We start from the raw sequence: 25,228 nt of genomic DNA on the forward strand, positions 1-25,228 counted from the left end.
CACGGATACTGGGATTGGACAGACCCACTGATATTGGGACTGGACAGACCCACTGATATTGGGACTGGACAGACCCACTGATATTGGGACTGGACAGACCCACGGATACTGGGACTGGAGAGACCCACTGATACTGGGACTGGACAGACCTACGGATACTGGGACTGGACAGACCCACTGATACTGGGACTGGACAGACCCACTGATACTGGGACTGGACAGACACGCTGACACTGGGACTGGACAGACACGCTGATATTGGGACTGGACAGACCCACTGACACTTGGACTGGACAGACACGCTGATACTGGGACTGGATAGACCCACTGACACTGGGACTGGACAGACCCACTGACACAGGGACTGGACAGACCCACTGATATTGGGACTGGACAGACCCACGGATACTGGGACTGGACCCACTGATACTGGGACTGGACCCACTGATATTGGGACTGGACAGACCTACGGATACTGGGACTGGACAGACCCACTGATACTGGGACTGGACAGACCCACTGATACTGGACTGGACAGACCCACTGATATTGGGACTGGACAGACCCACGGATAATGGGACTGGACAGACACGCTGACACTGGGACTGGACAGACCCAGTGACACTGAGACCGGACAAACCCACTGACACTGGGACCGGACAGACCTACGGATACTGGGACTGGACAGACCCAGGGATACTGGGACTGGACAGACCCACGGATACTTGACTGGACAGACCCACTGATATTGGGACTGGACCCACTGATACAGGGACTGGACAGACCCCCTGATACTGGGACTGGACAGACCGACTGACACAGGGACTGGACAGACCCACGGATACTGGGACTGGACAGACCCACGGATACTGGGACTGGACAGACCCAGTGATATTGGGACTGGACAGACCCACGGATACTGGGATTGGACAGACCCACTGATATTGGGACTGGACAGACCCACTGATATTGGGACTGGACAGACCCAGTGATATTGGGACTGGACAGACCCACGGATACTGGGACTGGAGAGACCCACTGATACTGGGACTGGACAGATCTACGGATACTGGGACTGGACAGACCCACTGATACTGGGACTGGACAGACCCACTGATACTGGGACTGGACAGACACGCTGACACTGGGACTGGACAGACACGCTGATATTGGGACTGGACAGACCCACTGACACTTGGACTGGACAGACACGCTGATACTGGGACTGGATAGACCCACTGACACTGGGACTGGACAGACCCACTGACACAGGGACTGGACAGACCCACTGATATTGGGACTGGACAGACCCACGGATACTGGGACTGGACCCACTGATACTGGGACTGGACCCACTGATACTGGGACTGGACAGACCTACGGATACTGGGACTGGACAGACCCACTGATACTGGGACTGGACAGACCCACTGATACTGGACTGGACAGACCCACTGATATTGGGACTGGACAGACCCACGGATAATGGGACTGGACAGACACGCTGACACTGGGACTGGACAGACCCAGTGACACTGAGACCGGACAAACCCACTGACACTGGGACCGGACAGACCTACGGATACTGGGACTGGACAGACCCAGGGATACTGGGACTGGACAGACCCACGAATACTTGACTGGACAGACCCACTGATATTGGGACTGGACCCACTGATACAGGGACTGGACAGACCCCCTGATACTGGGACTGGACAGAGATATTGGGACTGGACAGACCCACTGATACTTGACTGGACAGACCCACTGATATTGGGACTGGACAGACCCACTGACACAGGGACTGGACAGACCCACGGATACTTAACTGGACAGACCCACTGATACTGGGACTGGACAGACCCACTGACACTGGGACTGGACCCACTGATACAGGGACTGGACAGACCCCCTGATACTGGGACTGGACAGACCCACTGGTACTGGGACTGGACAGACCCACGGATATTGGGACTGGACAGACCCACTGATACAGGACTGGACAGACCCACTGATACTGGACTGGACTGGACAGACCCACTGATACTGGGACTGGACAGATCCACGGATACTGGGACTGGACAGACCCACTGATACTGGGACTGGACAGATCCACGGATACTGGGACTGGACAGACCCACTGATATTGGGACTGGACAGACCCACGGATACTGGACTGGACAGACCCACTGATACAGGGACTGGACAGACCCACTGATACTGGGACTGGACAGATCCACGGATACTGGGACTGGACAGACCCACTGATATTGGGACTGGACAGACCCACGGATACTGGGACTGGACAGACCCACTGATACTGGGACTGGACAGACCCACTGACACTGGGACTGGACAGACCCACTGATATTGGGACTGGACAGACCCACTGATACTGGGACTGGACAGACCCACTGATACCGGGACTGGACAGACCCACTGACACTGGGACTGGACAGACCCACTGACACAGGGACTGGACAGACCCACTGATATTGGGACTGGACAGACCGACTGACACAGGGACTGGACAGACCCACGGATACTGGGACTGGACAGACCCACTGATACTGGGACTGGACAGACCTACCGACACTGGGACCGGACAGACCCACTAACACTGGGACTGGACAGACCCACGAATACTGGGACTGGACAGACCCACTGATATTGGGACTGGACAGACCCACTGATACTTGACTGGACAGACCTACGGATACTAGGACTGGACAGACCCACTGATACTCGGACTGGACAGACCTACGGATACTAGGACTGGACAGACCCACTGATACTCTGACTGGACAGATTCCCATCTGTCAGCCATAAACCAAGACACCGGTGGCCTCTGATACCTCCTTACAATAAAATATCTGTTTTACTGGAATGTCATTTGTACCGAGATGCACCGATGCTTCTTGTATTCTATCTCATTTGTATGTGGAGGAAGCTTGCACTGCAGCAGCGTACAGATTCAGTCTGAGAGAAGCTTGCAGAGGTGCTGCCTCTACGTGTGAGGGAGACTGTGTCTGCAGATATGTGAGCTTGTACAGCTGATGGGCTCAAAAAAGAGAGAGAGACAGAGAGATTGAGAGAGACAGGAGGAGAGAGAGAGAGAGAAAGAGAGAGAGAGAGAGACGGGGAGAGAGAGGGGAAGAGAGAGAGAGAGAGAGAGAGAGAGAGAGAGAGAGAGAGAGAGAGAGAGAGAGAGAGGAAGAGGGAGAGGGAGAGGGAGAGGGAGAGGGAGAGGGAGAGGGAGAGGGAGAGGGAGAGGGAGAGGGAGAGGGAGAGGGAGAGGGAGAGGGAGAGGGAGAGGGAGAGGGAGAGGGAGAGGGAGAGGGAGAGGGAGAGAGAGAGAGAGAGAGGGAGAGGGAGAGGGAGAGGGAGAGGGAGAGGGAGAGGGAGAGGGAGAGGGAGAGAGAGAGAGAGAGAGAGAGAGAGAGAGAGAGAGAGAGAGAGAGAGAGAGAGAGAGAGAGGGAGAGGGAGAGGGAGAGGGAGAGGGAGAGGGAGAGGGAGAGGGAGAGGGGAGGGAGAGAGAGAGAGTGAGAGAAAGAGTGAGAGAGAGAAAGAGTGAGAGAGAGAGAGAGAGAGAGAGAGAGAGAGTGAGATAGAGAGAGACAGGAGGAGAGAGAGAGAGAGAAAGAGAGAGAGAGAGAGAGACGGGGGAGAGAGAGGGGAAGAGAGAGAGAGAGAGAGAGAGAGAGAGAGAGAGAGAGAGAGAGAGAGAGAGAGAGAGAAGGAGAGAGAGAGCCGTGGGAATGAAAGAGAGAGAGACACAGGGAGGAGAGAGAAAGAGTGAGGGAGAGATGGGGGAGAGAGAAGGAGAGAGAGAGAGCCCTGCACATTCAGGACGAGGACAGGACACGGTCACACGCAATGGAAGTGCATTTCCTGCATCCCATTGGCTGGATTTCAGACTCTGAAGTGACCGGGTGGAGACAGCTCTACCCATAGAAGTTCCATGAAGACTGTGTGGGTGTGGGCTGAGGATTAGATCTTCCTGCGATATTTGGTGGAGGGTAAGGGTGGGGGCGGGGCTGCAGTTTCTGTTGTTCAAGGTTAAGATTAGGACATGACGTTTCTAGTCTTACACTTTCTCTTTACCAATCTTAGTTATCCGGTGACCTGAACCAAAACTACATCTCCCAGGATGCAATGATTGGGTCAATGGCAGCTCGGGCTGGATAGGTGGCGCTCCAGTGACGTGGGCTCGAGTGGTACAGGGGCCTGTATTCAGCATCAGCCGCGTGCCCCGCGCCACTGCCCCCGACAAGCCCCAAAGAGGCTGAACCCGCGGTGGTTGTCACCCGCCTCTGAGAGCTGCTGCCACCGCCTTTACATGGGAATAGTATTCAGTACTTTTGCTCGGATGTCTTCAAGCTAAAAGGGCCCCCCTCAGTGAATGTGCCTCTTCCGTTTGTACCCAAACACCGAAGGGGATCCCGGGGGTGGGGGCAGGACACTCACAAACCAGGAGAGACAGGGCCCAAAAGCTTTGTGCCAGGAGAGAGGCTCGTGGGGGAGGGGGCACCTGCTGACAGGGCAGCTCACCAGGGCGCACGGGGAGCCCCGCCCCCACCCAGGCCAGGGGTGGTTGTGCCACCCAGGGCCCCCTCCTCGCCCTGGGCCAGTAGCAGCACAAACTCAGCAGCAGGGGACAAAGGGTGGCGTTTAACCCCCTCCTGGCTGTGCGCTCCGCGCCATACAGAGTAAATAACCCAGCAGCAGGCCTCTGCGCCACGAGGCTGTCACTGGGAGCTGCTCACTGCACTCGGGGCCCCTGCAGCTGCAAGGGGGGCTAGGCGTGGGAGGAGTCCCACCGACCGCTGGACACCGCAGGCTGGACGCCTTGGACTTGGAGGAGAGGTGAGTGCCCACTGCCCAAGTACCCCCTTCAGCTACCCGGAGGTTTCCCGGCGCTTGCCTTGGGAACCCGTCCTGGCTTTTCCCTGTGAGATAGCCCCTACAAGGCATCCCCAAGGTGAAAGCCAGGCATCCCGCCGCAGGGGGCCGTTGTGGAGATTAAGCAAGCTTAATGCCCAGAGTTGCAGAGTGAGAACCCGTGAGTCGAGAAGGCACCGGAGCGAGAATTATCGAGTCCGTGGACATTTGAGCTCAAGACCCTGCCGCGTCGGGAATTGAACCCTGGTCCCGGGTCTGACCTCAGCTTCCGGGTCTGCCTGCTCTAACCAGTGAGCCACACTTCTCCTTCAAACACAGGTGCAAGAGAGATGCATTTACATTGAAACAAAAGCGGCAAACGATGTACATTCGTATTTTGATGACCGAGAATTAATGAAGTCCCCTGGAACCCACAGGTGCCGGCTGGCGTGTCCTCTGTGGCACATTCAGCTAAAGCATGGCGTGTTCGGCTCCTAGAGAGTTGCTTTTTTGTACATTTTTTCCTTGTCCCCTTTATTCTGGAGACCTGCTGTGGTAAACTACTGAAGCTGTGGGGCCTGCTGACTCTTGACACCTGGTGTAGTTGTGTATTGATGCTGTGGGTTCTGTTGACTCTGTAGACCTGCTGTGGGTCTGTACTGATGCTGTGGAAGCTGTTGACTCTGAAGACCATCTGCTGTTCTCTTTTAATATTGTGGATGCTGTGACTCTGGAGACCGGCTGTGGTTGTGTACTAATGCTGTGGATACCTTTGATTCTGCAGACTTGCTGTGGGTCTGTATTGATGCTGTGGGTTCTGTTGATTCTGTAGACCTGCTGTGGTTCTCTACTGATGCTGTGGGTGCTGTTGACTCCGGTGACCTGCAGTGGTTCTATACTGATGCTGTGGGTGCCTTTTGATTCTGTAGACCTGCTGTGGTTCTATACTGATGCTGTGTGTGCCTTCGATTCTGTAGACCTGCTGTGGTTCTATACTTATGCAGTGGGTGGCTTTGATTCTGTAGACTTGCTGTGGTTCTATACTGATGCTGTGGGTTCTGTTGATTCTGTAGACCTGCTGTGGTTCTCTACTGATGCTGTGGGTGCTGTTGACTCCGGTGACCTGCAGTGGTTCTATACTGATGCTGTGGGTGCCTTTTGATTCTGTAGACCTGCTGTGGTTCTATACTGATGCTGTGGGTGCTGTTGACTCCGGTGACCTGCAGTGGTTCTATACTGATGCTGTGGGTGCCTTTTGATTCTGTAGACCTGCTGTGGTTCTATACTGATGCTGTGTGTGCCTTCGATTCTGTAGACCTGCTGTGGTTCTATACTTATGCAGTGGGTGGCTTTGATTCTGTAGACTTGCTGTGGTTCTATACTGATGCTGTGTGTGCCTTCGATTCTGTAGACCTGCTGTGGTTCTATACTGATGCTGTGGGTACCTTTGATTCTGTAGACCTGCTGTGGTTCTATACTGATGCTGTGGGTACCTTTGATTCTATAGACCTGCTGCGGCTCTATACTGATGCTGTGGGTGCCTTTGATTCTGATGACCTGCTGTGGTAATCTACTGATGCTGTGGGTGCTATTGACTCTGGAGAGTGGCTGTGGTTCTGTACTAATGATGTAGGTGCCTTTGATTCTATAGACTTCCTGTTGTTCTATACTGATGCTGTGGGTTCTGTTGACTTTGTAGACCTGCTGTGGTTGTGTACTGATGCTGTGGGTGCTGTTGACTCTGGTGACCTGCTGTGGTTGTGTACTGATGCTGTGGGTACCGTTGATTCTGTAGACCTGCTGCGGTTCTATACTGATGCTGTGGGTGCCTTTGATTCTGATGACCCGCTGTGGTAATCTACTGATGCTGTGGGTGCTTTTGCCTCTGGTGACCTGCAGTGGTTTTGTACTGGTGCTATGGGTGCTGTTGACTCTGCTGACCTGCTGTGGTTTTGTACTGGTGCTGTGGGTACTGTTGACACTGAAGACCGGCTGTGGTTTTTTACTGATGCTTTGGGTGCTATTGAGTCTGGAGAGTGGCTGTGGTTGTGTACTAATGATGTAGGTGCCTTTGATTCTATAGACTTCCTGTTGTTCTATACTGATGCTGTGGGTTCTGTTGACTCTGGTGACCTGCTGTGGTTCTATATGGATGCTGTGGGTACGTTTGACTCTAGAGACCTGCTACAGTTAGTATGTGATGCTGTGGGTGCCTTTGATTCTGTAGACCTGCTGTGGTTCTATACTGATGCTGTGGGTGCCCTTGATTCTGTAGACTTGCTGTGGTTCTATACTGGTGCTGTGGGTGCCTTTGATTCTGTAGACCTGCTGTGGTTCTATACTGATGCTGTGGGTGCCTTTGATTCTGATGACCCGCTGTGGTAATCTACTGATGCTGTGGGTCCTGTTGACTCTGGAGACCTGTTGTGGTTTTGTACTGATGCTGTGGGTGCTGTTGACTCTGGTGACCTACAGTGGTTTTGTACTGGCGTTATGGGTGTTGTTGACTCTTCTGACCTGCTGCGGTTGTGTACTGATTCTGTGGGTGCCTTTGATTCTGATGACCCGCTGTGGTAATCTACTGATGCTGTGGGTCCTGTTGACTCTGGAGACCTGTTGTGGTTCTGTACTGGTGCTGTGGGTGCTGTTGACTCTAGTGACCTTCTGTGGTAATTTACTGATGCTGTGGGTACTGTTGACACTGGTGACCTGCTGTGGTTTTTTACTGATGTTTTGGGTGCTGTTGACTCGGGGGACCGGCTGTGGTTGTGTACCAATGCTGTGGGTGCCTTTGATTCTGTAGACTTGCTGTAGTTCTACGCTGATGCTGTGGGTGCTGTTGACTCTGGAGACCGGCTGCAGTTGTGTAGTGATGCTGTGGGTCCTGTTGGTTCTGGAGATCGGCTGCAGTTGTGTAGCGATGCTGTGGGTCCTGTTGGTTCTGGAGATCGGCTGCAGTTGTGTAGCGATGCTGTGGGTCCTGTTGGCTCTGGAGACATGCTGCAGTTGTGTACTGATGCTGTGGGTGCCTTTGATTCTGTAGACTTGCAGTCGTTCTATACCATAGGTCTTCAAACCTTTGGATCCTGAGTCCCCCCTGTCAAAATTTCCAGCCTCCTGAATTTTTGTTCGAGAACTTGGAACTCCTCATCACCGACAACCACAAACACCCTCAGTTTGATGGCAAATCATTTTTACAGAGGGGAAATATTATTAAACAGTCTTTAGCAAACTAAAGGTTTGTGGGTGATTGTAGTAGTTCAGAGTCACAGACTTACTACACAGTTCAGACAAAAATTCTACAAAAAGAATTGCCCCAAAATGCACAACTATACTCTATTTTTCCTAAACAAAACATAATTGACAAAACTTGATAACACATTTCTGAACTAATGTGATGGGTGTGCCTGTTTTTCTCCAGAGAGACTGTCAATTTGTGGATGTATTTTTGCATCCTCTTGAAACAGGGTGGAGCGGTGTCCACCTTAGGCTGCAGCTACCAATAAATACAGCCACTAATCACCCCATCCCAGGTGACCTTATTATATGGATACATTAACTTGACGTTACTGGGCTGCAACCCCAAGTAAGAAAACCTCTTGAAACAGCAGCTGAGAAAGTAGGGTTTGGAACAACAACCCTTGGTAAAGAACAGGCACTCAATTGCCACCACGAATCAAAGAAACTGATGACGAGAGAGAGTTTACAGGAGGCTGCCCACTAAACAGGACTGCCATATTAGGCCCCTCCCCAGCTGCTTGGTCAGGGTGGTGATGAGGGTGGACAGGAGGCCTCAGATGAGCTAAGAATAAAGTTTAACAAAGGACACCAGCCAAAGGTAATGTATCAGAATTGCTCATTTTCCAGTGAGCTGCATGTCGAGGAAATTGTAATCATGTGACAGTGCCACCATTTACAGAACAAAGGCAGGTAAACAGATGCCATTCACCTCTGCAAACTAAGGCAGAACCCATTTTCAACATTGTCACTTACATCGTGTTTAGGGCCTAGCATGGTGCACAGGAGGTCAAAGTTCATAGATTTGTTTTTGAAGGAGACTACAAGGTTAGTAGGACTTGGCAAAATTACCTATAAATGTTGCCAACCTGAAATGATTTTTCCTGAAAAAATATCCAAAGGTATGTAGCGGAGCCCCTCTGATATGATTTGTGGTAGTTCTTGTAGCTGTGTAGCACTGGCAGGAGTGAAATTAGGTGTAGCAGTCAGAGCAGTTGGAGCAGTAGGAATAGTTGCTTTAAGGGTAATAGTATTAATATCAGTATCAAGTTTGACGTGCCAAGAAATAGTAATATGCCATCAAAGTATCCCCAGACCACAATACAAAAATGCAATAACTGGGCCAGAATTAAGGGTCATGGAAAAAAAGTGGAATCATTGTGCTAAGACTGAAAATAAACATTCACTGAGAAGGGAAGTTATATGAATGTAGAAGGTAAAATGAGTTTAAATTTGGCTCAACTACACATGATAGTCAAACAAGCATTGGCATAGCCAATAGGTCTCGTCTTTGGGACCTTATAAGTGTTTAGCTATTCAACAGTTGATATTGCACCAAGAATTATGGGCCCGATTCACAGAATGAACTTAAGACTCAATCCTAAACTTACTACTATTTTGGTATTCACAGAATGCACTTACTACTTTTGGTATACACAGAAGTTAGGATTTTGTCTTAAGTTTGGCTTAAAATAAGTCAATTTTAACGAGAGTGTTATTTCAAAGATCTTAAATTCCGCCTGTGTGGACCACTGTTTGAGGCTAAATGATGAAGTACACAGACCAAGACCCGGTAACGCCCCCACGACCCCTGGACACATCTGATTAATTTACAGAAATGTAATTCATTTTTAGTCACCGAACACAGGGGCTCAGACATGAATTATGCAATATTGCCAGTGACGTCCTCTTCCAATTGCTTTTATTATTGTCCCACATTAAAAGTCGTTCTTTTTTTTTTAGAGCAGGTCAAATAAGGAGCCAAGCCTGATGAGTCAAAAATTAGCATATTTCACTCTCTGTTCCCGCTACGCCGAAATGCATGTCATTCAAACGTAAAGCGAATAACTTAAAAAAAAGCGAAAAAACAAGGAAGTCTAGGAAAGTGAGCAAGTACATCACACACCACAGGTGCATATTTATGGCCCCAGTAGTTCCCGGCATTTTCTGGTGTGCATCCTGCAGCTTTTCTGATTGGAGGACAGTCGTCAATGTCCTCCAATCAGAGAGCTCCTTGAGATGCACTGTTCGGAATCCAAAACGAAGAGTAAACGTTTTGGTTGCCGGATCCAGGCAGAAGTGCAACGGGAAGACGCGACCCCCTTTCCACAAATCCACGCCCCACCTGGGGGTCGCGCCCCACAGATTGAGATCCCTGTTCTATACTGATGCTGTGGGTGCATTTGATTCTGTAGACCTGCTGTGGTTCTATACTGATGCTATGGGTGCATTTGATTCTGTAAACCTGCTGTGGTTCTGTACTAATGCTGTGGGTGCGTTTGACTCTAGAGACCTGCTGCAGTTGGTAACATGATGTTGCGGGTGCTGTAGACTCTAGAGACCTGCTGTGGTTCTATACTGATGCTCTGGGTGCCTTTGATTCTGTACACCTGCTATGGTTCTATACTGATGCTGTGGGTGCCTTTGATTCTGATGCCCCGCTGTGGTAATCTACTGATGCTGTGGGTCCTGTTGACTCTGGAGACCTGTTGTGGTTGTGTACTGATGCGGTGGGTGCTGTTGACTCTGGTGACCTGCAGTGGTTTTGTACTGGTGCTATGGGTGCTGTTGACTCTGCTGACCTGCTGTGGTAATCTACTGATGCTGTGGGTCCTGTTGACTCTGGAGACCTGTTGTGGTTGGGTACTGATGCTGTGGGTGCTGTTGACACTAGTGCCCTTCTGTGGTAATCTACTGATGCTGTGGGTCCTGTTGACTCTGGAGACCTGTTGTGGTTGGGTACTGATGCTGTGGGTGCTGTTGACTCTAGTGCCCTTCTGTGGTAATCTACTGATGCTGTGGGTGCTGTTGACACTGGTGACCTGCTGTGGTTTTTTACTGATGCTTTGGGTGCTGTTGACTCTGGAGACCGGCTGTGGTTGTATACTAATGCTGTGGGTGCCTTTGATTCTGTAGACTTGCTGTGGTTCTATACTGATGCTGTGGGGTCTGTTGACTTTGTAGACCTGCTGTGGTTGTGTACCGATGCTGTGGGTGCTGTTGACCTGCTGTGGTTGTGTACTGATGCCGTGGGTGCCTTTGATTCTGTAGACCTGCTGTGGTTCTATACTGATGCTGTGGGTGCCTTCGTTTCTGTAGACCTGCTGTGGTTCTATACTGATGCTGTGGGTGCATTTGACTCTAGAGACCTGCTACGGTTGGTTACATGATGCTGTGGGTGTTGTAGACTCTGGAGACCTGCTGTGGTTTTATACTGATGCTGCAGGTGCCTTTGATTCTGTAGACCTTCTGTGGTTCTATACTGATGCTGTGGGTGCCTTTGATTCTGTAGACCTGCTGCGGTTCTGTATTTATGCTGTTGACTCTGGAGACCTGTTGTGGTTTTGTACTGATGTTATCGGTGCTGTTCATTCGGTAGACCAGCTGTGGTTGTGTACTGATGCTGTGGGTGCTGTTGACTTTGGAGACCTGGAGTAGTCCTGTACTGATGCTGTGGGTGCATTTGATTCTGTAGACCTGCTGCGGTTCTATACTGATGCTGTGGGTGCCTTTGATTCTGTAGACCTGCTGTGTTTCTGTACTAATACTGTGAGTGTGTTTGACTCTAGAGACCTGCTACGGTTGGTTACGTGATGCTGTGGATGCTGTAGGCTCTGGAGACCTGCTGTGGTTCTACACTGATGCTGTGGGTTCTGTTGAATCTGGAGACCTGTTGTGGTTTTGTACTGATGCAGTGGGTGCTGTTGACTCTGGTGACCTGCTGTGGTTCTCTACTAATGCTGTGGGTGCTGTTGACTCCGGAGACCTGCTGTGGTTCTATACTGATGCTGTGGGTGCCTTTTGATTCTGTAGACCTGCTGTGGTTGTGTATTGATGCTGTGGTTGCTGTTGACTCTGGAGACCTGCTGTGGTAATCTACTCATGCTGTGCGTGCTGTTGACTCTAGGAACCTGCTGTGGTAATCTACTGATGCTATGGGTGCTGTTGACACGTGACCTGCTGTGGTTTTGTACTGGTGCTGTGGGTACTGTTTACTCTGCAGACCTGCTGCAGTTGTGTACTGATGCTGTGGGTGCCTTTTATTCTTTAGACCTGCTGTGGTTCTATACTGATGCTGTGGGCGCTGTTGACACTGGTGACCTGCTGTGAATTTTTACTGATGCTTTGGGTGCTATTGACTCTGGAGACCGACTGTGGTTGTGTACTGATGATGTGGGTGTGTTGGGCTTGGCCCTTCTGGCAGGTTCACCCCTAAACTTTTTGCTTTTAATGGTGACCTGGTGTTAGTGATTTTTGGCTTCTGCACACTTTACCACTGTGTCCCAGGGTAAAAGTGCGTGCATGTAGTGAGGTTGGCCTGTCCTCCCATAGGAATGCTTGGGGAATGTATGTGTCCCTGGTAGTTCCTGATGCGTAGGGAGTGCAAGGTCGATTTTGGTATGTGCGGACTCGTGTGATCAAATGCTGCGCGATATTGCGTGCGGCGTTAATGTACCTAGTTTGGAAGTGCCACTTCTAGAAGTTGGCCTGTCTGGGTATAAAAGGTAAATTGGCTGTCTGGCTTGTGATTGGCTGTGACTGGCTGGTGTGCCTGGATCCATGAGTCAGGATGGGTCTGCCCCGATGGTAAATGGGAGATCTGCATGAGTGATGTGAGAGAGGGGTGCACCTGGGAAATGAATAGGGCTGGGCTTTCCCCCACACAATGCTAGCTCCGCCCCCTGTGGTGCGACTGATGACCCTACCCATCCTGTGAATAGGCAGAGGGGCTGAGCAAAACAAAGTGCTCAGGAACCAGTTGTATCTGGTTCGCCCCTTGCCTGCACCCATGCAAACAAAGGATTTCTGGGTATAAGAAGGGGCTGTGACCCCATACAAAATGTTCTCTTGCCTGATCCTATCTTGGAGGGGGCCTGCTGCTGCTGTGCGCCAGGAGGACCGCCACTGGGACTGCCTCCCTATCGGAAGGGCCCTGTGAGCTGGCCCCTGGACCCAGCCTTTGCCCCCCCCCCCACCTCCTGAAGGACATTTGCTTGACTTTGAGGGACACTAGCGCTGGGGAGCGCTTTGCTCTACTTCTGTGTACCTGCAGCACCTGGGAGCTCTGGATTTGTCCCCCTAGCGCTTGGGAGCACTTTCTTTCCATTTGCCAGGTGCGCTGTGGTTGTTGCCTGCAGCCCTGAGCTGCACTCGCCGTCCACTAGGGAATACCCGGCGTGGGGATCCCCCTTTTGCTAACTTGCGGCACGGGTGCCCACTCCGCACTGCCTGCGGCATATTTTGCCCATATTCGCATTTTTTTAAGCGGGTACCTACCCCGCATTGCCCAGCTGAAGGAGACCACCAGGAACCCCGAGGGTCGCCGCGCTGCCAGCGGCGACCCGGAAGTCAGGCATCCTTGCGCCTGACGGTGGGCGGGACTTCCCGCTTGGTTAGAGGAAGCCCTGCGTACGCCACCATTGCTGGAGAGCCCAGAGTGAGGCAGGACACCGAAGGAGAGGCAGAGGTGAGCCCCGCCTCCCAGGACAGGAGACGAGGGGAGATGCCGCAGATAGGAGTCGCCTCCTCCCAACCAGCTGGTGAGTGCGGGCGTCCCCGTGGGTTGCTCCTCAGCTCCGGGTAGCACTTCCTCTGTGGCAGAGTCCACTAGAGGCTCAGGGGGCATTGTGGTGTATATCGAGTCCCCCGAGCGGGACTCCAACGAAGAGGGCATTATCGTAAGAGCCCAGGAGGCTCTAACACCCCCAGGCATATTTTACTTCGGAGCCCCCGAGAGGCTCTGGGGGCCATGGTTCTCGAGTCCCCCAGGGAGGGACTCCAACGTTACTTTCCACATTTAGGGGGCATTCCTGAGGGTAGAGTGGCACGGGTTGGCAGCGGGCCGCTCCCACAGTGGGCGCATTTTCATCAAGCCCACGAGGCTCCCGGACCCACAAGTAAAGACTTGTGGGTCCGGGAGCCTCGTGGGTCCAAGGGGCCATCTTTGTTCAGAGCCCACGAGGCTCACGGGGGCACCGTTGTCTTGGTCCTAGAGCCTGCAAGGCTCCTGAGGCTCCCACGTTGTTTTGGCCCCATTGATCGATTTTAGCCCCAGAGGAGAGCCAGGAGGCACGCTGGTGCCAGTCTCAGTTCTACAGCTGCCCAGCACTTAGTGGGCAGCTGCTTCATATAGGCCCTTGCATCTTCTTCCTTGCCTACCTGACATTTTGGACACAGGGCGTTTCAGCCCCAGAGAGGTCAGTTGGCCTGGGGGACAGTTGCTTGTGCAAATACTTAACTCACATTGCCTCCAGGATTAGCCTTGCTGCTCGTGTCACGTTGCTAAGGGGGTGAGCAGGGGTTATCTTTGGAGTGTAACTTCCTTGCCCTAACTAGAGTGGTGGTTTCTGCATGACTTTGGCGCAAGCCTCAGCCAACCAGAAATCTAATTTCTAACAGGGTGCCTTTGATTCTGTAGTCTTACTGTGGTTCTATACTGATGCTCTGGGTGCATTGGGTTCTTTAGACCCGTTATAGGTCTGTATTGATGCTGTGGGTTCTGTTGACTCTGGAGACCTGCTGTGGTTGTGTACCCATGTTGTGAGTGCTGTTGACTCTGTAGACCTGCTGTGGTTCTATACTGATGCGGTGGGTGCTGTTGATTCTAGAGCCCTGCTGTGGTTGTGTACCGATGCTGTGGGTGCTGTTGATTCTGGTGAACTGCTGTGGTTGTGTACTGATGTTGTGGGTGCTGTTGACTCTGGAGACCTGCTGAGGTAATCTACTGATGCTGTGGGTGCTGTAGACTCTGAAGACCTGCTGTGGTTTGATGCTATGGGTTCTGTTGACTCTAGGGACCTGCTGTGGTAATCTACTGATGCTGTGGTTGCTGTTGACACTGGTGACCTGCTGCAGTTGTGTAATGATGCTGTGGGTGCCTTTGATTCTGTAGACCTGCTGTGGTTCTATGTCGATGCTGGGGGTGCTGTTGTTTCTGGTGACCTGCTGTGGTTGCATAGAGATGCTGTGGGTGCCTTTGATTATGTAGACTTGCTGTGGTTCTATACTGATGCTGTGGGTGTCTTTTATTCTGTAGACCTGCTGTGGTTCTATACTGAAGCTGTGGGTGCCTAGCTGTGTTGAGTTATTGAATATGTTATAAATCTTTGTACTCTGTGTACAGGTGACAGTAGACTTGTGTTTATTACATAATGTTATTTTAGCCATTGTTTTTTTTTAGCATATATTCACTGAGAAAACTATAGGTTTCAGGGATGTTCTAGTTAGAAATTAGCATTTAAAAAATCTTGGAAATTCACTGGAAAAAAACTCAGGTTTCAGGGATGTTGTAGTTAGTTGCACATTTCAGTTGTACAAAAACAGAGAACTTTGGTGGTTATAGTTAGTTGAGCTAACTATAACTCGTGCCCCCGCAATGCACTGATGATGAAGTCACATATCACATCATTCATGACATGGTCAGTGACATCACTGATGACATCTCAAATGACATCACAGATGACATCATCCAGTGACTGTGTTTCTGTAAAGTTTCAATAGGTCATATATATATATATATATATATATATACCAAGTTGTATTGAAGAATGAGTGGGTGTACACGTGTCTGAATGGATCATCTAATAGGTGTGTGACTGACTGCATAAGTCAGTGATTAAACATGTCTTACTGAATGCATGGGTTATTGACTAAAATGAATGTTTGTATCAGTCTGTCAGTTGGTTTGTAAGCGGCTGCATGAGTTGGTGAGTAGATACATGAGGGTCTATATGAGTTATTGATTGGTTGTCTGAGTATCTGAATGGGTGCCTGAGTGTCTGTGTGGGTGTGTGGGGGGGTGACTCTGTGCATAGATGTATGAATGGGTGATCCCTGGGTGTATCGGTTCAAGAGTGCATCTGTGAAGGGCTGTTTCTGTGGGTGAGTATATTTATGGGTGTGTTGGTGAGTGAATGGATGTCTCAGTGATACATGTGTGAGTAACTGCATATGTGAAAGGCAGTATATGAGCATGTTGGGAGTATATAAATGACTACATGTGAAAGTGAGTGAATGTGAGAGTGGCTGTATAGATGAGTGTGTGCTTGTATCCGTGATTGTATAAGGGAGTAAGTATGTGTTAGTATCTGTATGAATAATTGAGATGGTGTGTGTATAACTGAATAGGTGAATAAACGGGAGTGTGATTGATTCTTTGCATGATTGACTAGGTGTGTAAGTAACTCTATGGATGAGTGGCAGTGTGTGGGTGTCTGTATAGGTGTATGAGTGCATATGATTGAGGAGGAGGGGTAGAGAAAGAGGCAATAGGGGTGCAGAAAGAAGCAAGAGAGGTACACAAAGAAACAAAAGAGGTGCAGAAAGAAGCAACAGAGGCACAGAAAGAGGCAAGAGGAGTGCAGAAAGAGGGTAGAGGGGTGCAGAGAGGCACAGAGGGTGCATAACGAAGCAAGAGAGATGCAGAAAGAAGCAACAGAGATGCAGAAAGGAGGAAGTGGGGAAGGAGAAACAGGCAAGAGGATACGAAAGAAGCAAGACAGTTGCAGAAAGAAGCAAAAGAAATGCAGAAAAAAGGAACAGCGCAGAAAGAGGCAAAAGGGTTGCAGAAAGAAGGGACAGAGATGCAGAAAGAAGCTAAAGAAGTATAGAAAGAAGCAACAGTGGTGCAGAAAGAGGGATGATGGGTGGAAAAAGTGCCCAAAGAAGTGCAGAAAGAAGCAACAGATGCAAAAAGGGGGAACAGGGTTAGAGACAGTGGCAAGAGGGGTACAGAAAGAGACAAGGTGGAGAAAGAGGCAAGAGAGGTGCAGAAAGAAACAGAAGAAGTACAGAAAGAAGAAACAGAGGTGCAGAAAGAGACAGGAGGGGTGCAGAAAGAGGCAAGAGAGGCGCAGAAAGAAGCAAGGGTGGTTTGCACACCATTAGTACCAATTTAACACCCACATTTAGTAATAAGCAACAGGTGACCATTCTATGTTTGCAAAGGACCTTCCACCACGCCGTAACACTTGTCGCTGCATTTTTGGTAAAGTTTGATCCGTTTGAGCTAGAAACAAGGCTTTTTTGTTCAAATCTGCAGATTAGGCAGTAGATGATGAATTATGTGGCTAATGCGGAAAATGTAAAATTGTGCGAAAGTCAGTGCAGCCAAACAGTTGCATAATTCCAGGGGCCCTGCTCATACCTCTGACTAGGTCCAGAAGTGCTCCTCAGTGATTCCTTTTCTATTTTGTCTCGTGAGTTCATAGTTGAGCTTCTATGGAAAGGAGGAAGACTAAACCTCAGGTTACTACTCCATAACACAGACTACCAAACCACATAATTACTCTTCATAACACATAATCCCACTTGCCGTAATTCATATGAACTAAATACCACAAACTTTCTATCCACATAATTTCACTACACACAACCTACATCCACTACACTCCAAGAAACCTCAATGAAACACTTTTAGATTTACAAACCTAATAGCTCAAAATCTTGTAAATATGAGACCTATCACATTACAAATCTTTAACTGTTCGTCGTGTTTACAGAGTAGTGGAGAAAGAGGTCTGGGCCTCCAACCAGCGCTCTGGTATTCCGCTGTGTAGGCTTTACAGGAGGTACTAGAAGGGCTTCTTGGCCCCAAACTCCCTCAAGAGTAAAGTGGACTTCATCCCTTAACCAGTACTATGCCAGGAGGCTCGTTTGCAGAGTAGTGGAGAAAGATGAGCGTGGCCTCCAAAGACCTCTTAGGGATTTACTGGAGGTGACAGGAGGGATAGTTAGCCCCCAAGGTCAATCTTGGGGGCCAACTACCCCTCCTATTACCTGAAGAAAGTCCCACAAAACAGGATTGCTAAGTTCTCAAAGCAGGCCACGCCCCCTTTCCCCACCACTGTGCAAACGCACGTCCTGGCGTGATCTGGGTTGGGGAATTCAGTCCTCTTGAATCCTGAGGGTCCTTGGGGGTTAACTAGTCAACCAGGTACCTCCAGTAAGCCCCACACAGCCCCCTTTTTACACCCCACAGCAAACGCGCCTCCTGGCATTCTGCTGCTCGGGGATGAAGTCCATCTGTGTCTTGAGGTTCTCCGAACACAAGGAGACCTCATCACCCCACTAGCAGTGTGCCAAGAGGCGCGTTTGCGGAGTGGTGTAAAAAGGGGTATGGCCTTGGACCACCTTTCAGCAATCCCACTGTGTAGGGCTTACTAGAGGTATCCAGTGGGCTAGTTGGACCCCAGGGAGCCTCAGGATTCAAGGGGACTTTTGTCCCTAACTAGGAGGCGCGTTTGCATGATGGTGCAGGGAGGGGGTGGGGCCTCTCTCAAGACGCCAGCTTTTGTAAAATGTGCTTTTTGGAAGGGGGGCTGTGTGACCCCCCCTTCCCTTTATTATTTTTGGGCACCCCATCCCCAGAACCTGAGCATTATTTTCCTTTAAAAAAAAAAAAAAAAAGTAGGAAGGGGGCATCTGGGCCCCCATCCCATGGCCGATTTTGGCCCCGGGGACTCCATCCCCCGAGGCATGGCAACATATTTATTTTAAAAAATATCTTTTTTTAACCCCTTCCGTGCTCCCGTCGGCCGTTGGGAGCACTCCCTCCCCAGTGGCTGACGCAGCCCCGCCCACCCTTTAGAACGCCCGCACCGCGGTGGAAAAACCACCGCAGTTAAGGCGTTAAAGAGGGGGCTGCGTGGTCCCCCTCCTGAGGTCAGTTTTGGCCCGGGGACCCCATCACTTGATGCCATGCCTTATTATTTATTTGTCATTTTTTTAAATACAAAAGGGAGGTATCCTTTCCCTGACCCATATTTTGGCTCGGGAACCCCACCCCCCAGGCCCTGGCCTCTTTGATGGGGACTGTGGGGGAAGCCCAATGCCCCCATGGTCCCTGCCGGCTCCACATCTCCTGTGGTTTAATTCTTAAAGCCCCGGGGAGGTGGAAGCCCCCGGGGCTGCGTTGTGGGAGGCATAAGCCCCCCCACACCTTTTAATTATAATAAAGACCTGGGGAGGTGGCTACAGGGGGCTATGTGCCCTCAGCATATAATCAGCCTGGCCCCGGGGAGGTGGCGGTCTCTGGGGCTTCGGGGTCACCCGCAGGCCCCCTCACTATATTTTGTGATTGCCCCCGGGACCTGGCCCATCCGGGGGCTTAATTAAACTAAGAGTGAGAGACAGCGGTTTGTTCTTTTTATTTTGGGCCGGATGAGTGCACCCAGTGCAAATTCAGGTGAGTTATTTATCAAAGAAATGCTTTTTTGTAGGCCACAGAGGTCCCTGTGGGACCCCCTGAGCAGGCCTAGGGGGTCGGGTGTTTATACCCTGCCCCTTTTCTTGGTTTTTACCTTTTTTTTAAACTGTTTTCTTGTCACTCTGTTGCAGAGTCACAAGGTGGCTGCCAACAACTTTCTGGTTTGGAGTGTTGGCAGCCAATCTGAATGAAGCACATGCTCTGGAGGAGTCTCAAATCCCCCGTGGTGTTCAGATATAGATATTTTTATTTTTCTATTTTCTCAGCAACTACTGAACAGATTTCACAATTTCAAAAAACATAAGCTTCCTGAACCAAGACCTACTTTTTTGCTGAATTTGGTGTAATTCCATTCATCCGTCTGGGCTGTAGCTTTGTCTAAAGTTCCAATGGAAATTAACATGGGGAAAACGCGTTTTGGTAACCTCTTTTCTTTTTTCGGCTCTCACCTGACGAATCACACCGAAACTTTCAAGACAGGAGCTGATCTCAGTGAGGCACTTCTTTTGAAAAGTTCACAAAGATTCATCAAACGTAACCAAAGATATTATCAAAAGAAAAAACGCTTTTCGATTAGAAACAAGATGCTAACTATAACTACATACAGGCGACTATATAATATATTTATACTATAATTACTGAAAAAAACAACAGATAAAGTAACGTTCTTGTTGGGGAATGAAGTCGCCTTGGGACCTTGGGGGCCAACCAGCCCTCCTGTCACATCCACTAAGTCCCACATAGCTGGATTGCTGAGGGGCCTTTAGAGGCCACCCTCCGTACTCCACCACTCAAAAAACACGCCTGAGGCTGCTAGTCTTGAAAATCTTAAGATTCGACATTGCACTGTGTGCCATGCCTCCCATACAATGGTAAATAACAAGGACCCCCTGATTGTGGATCAATTTCCTGGGTCAGGGCAAGCAATATAATGACAAGTAACAACCCCAGGCAAATCAAAATTGCAAAGTGTAATGAAAACCAGCAAATTAAAAATGACACTTTACTAAAAAACGATTTTCATAAAAAAAATCATCAGAGTATTCAATAATTTTCTTAATACAAATTACACAAAAAATGCATATATTTTCTAAAAAAAACATATACATACTAATTTAAACAGACATGAACAAACATTTAAAAATGATGGTAAGGGTGAAGTAGTGACGGTTTCTTCAGCGCGTTTCAACACCAAGTGTCTTCGTCAGGAAAGTACCATCATATAATTAATCTAAAATTAAAATTAGAATAGACAGTCTTTAATACAGATTTTTACAGACTTAAGTACATTATTAATTGCCGGTACATACATAGTCATAGTTCTAATTTTTTAAAAACAAAACAGTTTTTGAATTTACATTAGGGAGTACCCTGGAGTGGACTTCGAGGAAACCGAATTCAAGACAGAGCGTGTAAAGAGATAGCGCATATAGGCCAAGAACTAGATACCCAAGATGAAGGTAACTAAGACTGAATCTTGCCAATTATTAGATGATAACATTTTTGTATGAGCTAACAGTAAAAATAACCGCTTGTCTATAGGGCGGTACTGTAATGTTGTTATAGCAGCAAAACACAGGATGGGGGCTGGCCGCATTTCGATATCCATTTTGTTCAAGGCAAAAGTGTCTTATGATATAAAAGAACTAAACATTAAGGTGCGCAGAGAACAAGGATGCGATTCTATAAGTTTATAAGTGATCTCACCTGAAAAATTGAGCTTACGGCACTGCACCGTCAGGTTCTGATTTGTCTTAGGGATATTTGTGGTAATAGGGCGAGCGTGTCAATCACTATAAAAACGCTAAGAACAAAAAGACATGAATGAATAAAGTTTATATAAAAGGCAAGAGGGGGAAAAACGTTTGTATTCTTACTACAGGAACAATGTGGTTAATAAAATTCAAACATTATCCTAGCGTAGAGCAAATAATAAAATAGTTTGCCAATGGAGTCCCCCATTATGTTTAGACAAATATCTTGCGCATTGGCAGGCCACTTCATGTTGAGCAGAGACGTTACAGATTACCAGATGCACTATAGCACCATGAATATTATCTGTTAAGGTTACACAACAGTGTGTATACAAGAAGGAGAAATTAACCTTACTTTTATTTCATGCGCCACAATTCGTAGGACATTTTTATATAAATAGCTGTCAGCTTTCTCGCACTGTTTGCCCCCTCATTTTGATCTGTGACTTTCACCTCTAGAGCGCTAACGCGGAGCCAGGAACTTTACCTGACCCACCAGAAGATTAGCGCTCTAGTTGTTAAGGGTGTTGCACACTGCTGCCCCCCCCCCCTCCACTTTCTGCCGCCTACTTAGCCACGGATGTGGCGAACGCGCAGCGGGCGTGCCAAAGGCGGGCTAAAGGTAAGCCCGTCTGCGCCCGTCTGCGCCCGTCTGCGCCCGTCCGCACCGCGACAGGTACAGGCCATGCTGGACAAATTCCGACAAAACTGACTTCTCAAGTTTAACCTTCCTAGTAGGTGTTTGTGCTGTACCCCAATGGGTCGGATATGGGACCCTTTTTCTTGCAGAACTTGTAGGTGGACCACACCATGGTCCCAACCTGACCCTCTGCCCCATCTAGATACTACTCCTTCCAGTCTTCATAATTTTAAAGGGGGGCTTATTAACACCTTGGCTGCTAGGTGTTTTCCCCTCCTGTGCTGCAGGCCCCCACTTTCCCATTGTTCATGACGAGCTCAGCTCGTCATCAGCACAGCTCAACCGTGCATCATGACGAGCTGAGCTCGTCATCAGCATGGAAAGGGTTAATGCTCGTTCCATGTGCCGCCATAGTCAAGATATCAAGGATTTAATCCTTGATTATTATCTAGATTTTCTTTTTATAACCGAGACGTGGCTCAATGACTCCAGCAATCCAGATTTAGCGATTGCTCTTCCGCTTGGATACGCCATTTTTAGACAGGATAGGCTGAGTGGAAGAGGAGGCGGAGTGTCCTTAGCTATTAGAAACTCCCTGAAATGTCACACATTCAACTTGGGCCTCCTTAAAGGTGCTGAAGGCATAGGCTGTTCGATCATGCTTAATGTGGCCGCGGACTTCACTGGAGGCATAATGTATCGCCCCCCTGGTAGTGCAACCATGTTCTTAGAGTCCCTGGGAGAATCTTTAGGCCAACTCCTACTCCGTTATCCACATTTTACAATCCTGGGTGACTTCAACCTTTAATTGGAACCTAAAATTGACGCCCAGGCCATTAATTTCTATCAGACACTTGAAATTTTTGGCTCCACCAAAATGTGACCCACGCCACGCACTGTGCTGGACACACTCTCGATGGGGTTTGCTCTAACTTCCCCTCTCTGGTGACACAGATGCCTATCCCGCAAATTTGGACGGATCATTGTTTTATCCCGTTCAATATCAGCGTGCCTCGCCCTTTGAAAATTGTAAAAGCAATCCAGCAGCCCCCATCCAATTTGAATTGGAGGGTGGTAGCTGAAAGTATTAAGCTCAAGCCTCCGCTGCAGTCGCAGGTTCCCAGCTTGTCAGGGGAAGTGGTCCAGGATTCAAAAACGTTCCACACCTGGATGCAGCAAGTTATTAAATATCTGGTTCCCCCAAAGTGCCCCTCCTCAAAGGAGAAAAGGTACACACAGTCCCTTGCTGAAACACATTTATTGTGCAAAAAAAGTGAACGTATCACCCGATAGCTAAAGTCCTCTATGTAAAACATAGGAAAGCATATTTCTCTAGCATTAAAATTGCCAAGAAGGACTATTACACTAAAGCTATTGAAGAAGCCCAACAAAAACAAAAAACTGTTTTCTCCATAGTGAAATCCTTCACACACCCGAAAGCCCTCCAGTCTGAAATCCCGCCGTCTCAAGGTTTTTGCAACCAGATTGCTGATTACTTTAAGGAGAAAATCAAACTTCTACAGTGGGATTTCCCTTCCATCCCTTTGCCCTCTATGCAAGGCCACTGTGATACTATGGAGATAAAAGACCACACTTTTAGCATGTTTAAACCGGTTTCTCTTTTACAAACTTGCGAAGCCATTATGGCCTGCAAATCAGGGGCGCCCTCTGACTCCTGTCCCCCACGGATCCTGCTCCAGATAATTGACATAGTTAACCCCAGTATAAATGTTATAGTCAATGCCTCAATTAATTTAGGTACTGTCCCCCCCCCCCCGATTGGAAAAAAGCAGTAGTCAAATCGTTGATGAAAAAACAAAACAAAATTATTACTGACCTCTCTAATCTTCGACCAATATCCCTCCTCCCAGTTCTTGGAAAGATAACAGAGCATATGGTCTACCAAGAGCTAAGGAACTTGGTCGAAACGCATAATATTCTTCATCCTCAGCAGTCGGGCTTTCGCCCAAGGCATTCAACTGAAACGGCCCTCATCGAACTCACTGAGTCCATCAAACTTTTACAGGATGAAGGTAAAAACGCCGTCCTGATAATACTAGATCTAACAGCGGCGTTTAACACCATTTCCCATAAAATATGGATTGGGAGGTTGAGAGAAATAGGTATTCCAGAGGTTGCCCTTGACTGGATAAATTCTTTCTTATCCGAGAGATCACAAACCATTTCATTGGGACCCTTCCTTTCAAACGAAAAAAAAGGTCACATCTGGAGTTCCGCAAGGCTCCATTTTGAGTCCATTGTTATTTAATATTTACATGGTGCCCCTCATCACTTTAATTGAATCATATGGGATACTAGTAACATTGTATGCCGATGACACCCAATGGATTGTATCCCTAGATAAGAACTATACAATGCGGAACAGAATTTTCAGAACTGCCTGACGGATGTCTTTTTGTGGATGGAAAATAATCACCTACAATGTAACGCTAACAAGACGGAAATACTGCCCATGGGTAAAAATGTCAACTTCAGCCCAAATAAATGGTGGCCAGAGGGTACCCCTGCACCACCTCCTTCGGTGGAAGTAGCCAGAAATCTGGGGGTCTTTTTTGATTCCGCACTGTCCTTCGACCATCATGTAAGGAACGTCACGGGAAGTTGCTTTAGCATTATATAATCTCTAAAGAAATGTTTTGACTTCCTCCCCACCGAATCAAGAAAGGCGGTGGCAGTGGCCCTCATACTTTCACATCTCGATTATTGTAACGGTCTTATGGCAGGGGTTAAAAAGGTTATGTTAAGAAAACTGCAGAGCGTGCAACACGCCGCTGCCAGACTGGTACTTAAATTACCCAGAAAATCCTCCGCATCCACAGCCCTTAGGACTTTGCACTGGCTGCCCCTTCACAAGAGGATTTTGTTTAAAATCCTTCTGACCACCTTCCGAGCTCTTAGCAACATCGGCCCAAGGTATCTCTCAAGAAGATACACCTGTTACACTCCTACCAAGTGTTGATATCAGTAGGCTGTAACCTCATCACCATCCCTAAATTTCACTACAAAACCAAGGGGGGGGGAAACCCTTCTTGTCTTGGCCTCGAAAGCTTGGAATGCCATGCCTAAAGAACTTAGACTCATGGATTTAGAGAGCCCTTTTAGGAGACAACTGAAACATGGAATTTCAATTTACCTGCTGCCTATGCAATGGACGCCATCTAGTGCTCACGGCTGAGTCTCAGACCACCCTTAGCGCCAGGATGCTTCTTCCGGAGCGACAGTTTGCGCTTTAAAAAATACCATATACAAAATACAAATACAAAATACAAACCCAACCAACTTTTGCGGATTTTGTCTCCGCCTTTGTTGTTAGGAATGGTTATTTTTTCCAATACTCGCCATTTTATATCTGTTGGGGAATGTTGGAAATCAATGTAATGTTTTACCAATTGGGCTGTCAGTTTGCATGTATTTATTGCTGATCTATGTTCGGTTAGACGAACTTTGGTGGCTCTGGGGGTTTCCTCAACATAGCCGAGGTTACAGGG

At 48.8% G+C, this 25,228-nt stretch overlaps 1 protein-coding gene across 1 annotated transcript in view; it reads left to right on the top strand.

Moving 5' to 3' along the window:
• The first annotated feature begins 4,620 nt into the window (after positions 1-4,620).
• Positions 4,621-25,228, top strand: part of HAO2 (hydroxyacid oxidase 2) — a 208,455-nt gene continuing 187,847 nt past the window's right edge. Inside the window, exon 1 of the mRNA XM_086935842.1 lies at positions 4,621-4,867. The gene's annotated coding sequence lies outside the window, so the exon portion shown is untranslated. The remainder of the gene's footprint in view (positions 4,868-25,228) is intronic.

The sequence above is a fragment of the Lissotriton vulgaris genome, chromosome 8 (genome assembly GCF_964263255.1).
Source record: "Lissotriton vulgaris chromosome 8, aLisVul1.2, whole genome shotgun sequence".
Lineage (NCBI taxonomy): Eukaryota > Metazoa > Chordata > Amphibia > Caudata > Salamandridae > Lissotriton > Lissotriton vulgaris.